Raw genomic sequence first — 1,490 nt, 5'->3', positions numbered from 1 at the left:
GGGGGTGGGCCCCAGCATGCTCTAACAACCAATCCTAATCCTTCACAATGGCTATTACGTAAACGGACGTAGCTTTCTTACGTAAGTATAGCATTACTCACTAGCTACAGTGGCAGATCTGTTTTTCTTTTCAAAATTTTCAACCTTTCTTGGAAAAACAGTGAACAAATTTTCTTAAAAAATGCGAATAATGTTTGAAAATGTGAAAAAAAAATCAAAATGCAAATAGAACCTTTAAAGCGGGAACAATTTTTTAAAAAGTGAACAAATCTTGAAAAACATGAAAACAAATATATACGCAGAACAATTTTTTAACACAAATTGAGTATTTTTGTAATATGCACTAAACAATTTTAATACACATTGAGCATTTTTTATATACACCAAAAAAAATTAAATACAGGTTGAAGATTTTTGTGATATCGGCTGAACAATTTCCAAAACACATTGAACATTTTTTAAGATACGCTGAACATTCTATTAATATACAGTTAACATTTTTTAATATATGATGAACATTTCTTTAATACACAAAAAGAGAAAAAAAAAGTAAACAGCAAAAAAACCGGAAGAAAGAATCATAGAAAAGAAAGAAAAAAACGGCCCATTCGCAGCCGGCGACGTAAATCTTAACGAAAAAAAGGAGGCGCGTGGAGTTAAGCTCAGAACGTCAGTTTACAGAGAATGGTTGATAGCCACTCGAGCTGGCAACTCCTACTAAACGCAGCGCTAAAGCTTAAGTACACACCCCACCCCACCCCCCACCCCTGCGAATTTTCAGGGGGGTGGGCCCCAGCCTCCTCTAACAACCAATCCTAATCTTTCACAGTGGCTATTACATAAACGGACGTAGCTTTCTTACGTAAGTATAGCATTACTCACTAGCTACAGTGGCAGATCTGTTTTTCTTTTCAAATTTTTCAATCTTTCTTGGAAAAACAGTGAACAAATTTTCTTAAAAAATGCTGATAATGTTTGAAAATGTGAAAAAAAATCAAAATGCAAATAGAACCTTTAAAGCGGGAACAAAATTTTAAAAAGTGAACAAATATTGAAAAACATGAAAACAAATATATACGCTGAACAAATTTTAACACAAATTGAGTATTTTTGTAATATCCGCTAAACAATTTTAATACACATTGAGCATTTTTTTATATACACCAAAAAAATTAAATACAGGTTGAAGATTTTTGTGATATCGGCTGAACAATTTCCAAAACACATTGAACAATTTTTAAGATACACTGAACATTTTTTAATATACAGTTAACATTTTTTAATATATGATGAACATTTCTTTAATACACAAAAAGAGAAAAAAAAGTAAACAGCAAAAAAACCAGAAGAAAGAATCATAGAAAAGAAAAAAAGCCAGCCCATTCGTAGGTGGCGATGTAAATCTTAACGAAAAAAAAGCAGGCGCGTGGAGTCGAGCTCAGAACGTCAGTTTACAGGGAATGGTTGATAGCCACTCGAGCTGGCAACTC

This window comes from Triticum dicoccoides, chromosome 5B (genome assembly GCF_002162155.2).
Source record: "Triticum dicoccoides isolate Atlit2015 ecotype Zavitan chromosome 5B, WEW_v2.0, whole genome shotgun sequence".
Lineage (NCBI taxonomy): Eukaryota > Viridiplantae > Streptophyta > Magnoliopsida > Poales > Poaceae > Triticum > Triticum dicoccoides.
Note: the sequence above shows the minus strand (reverse complement) of the source record.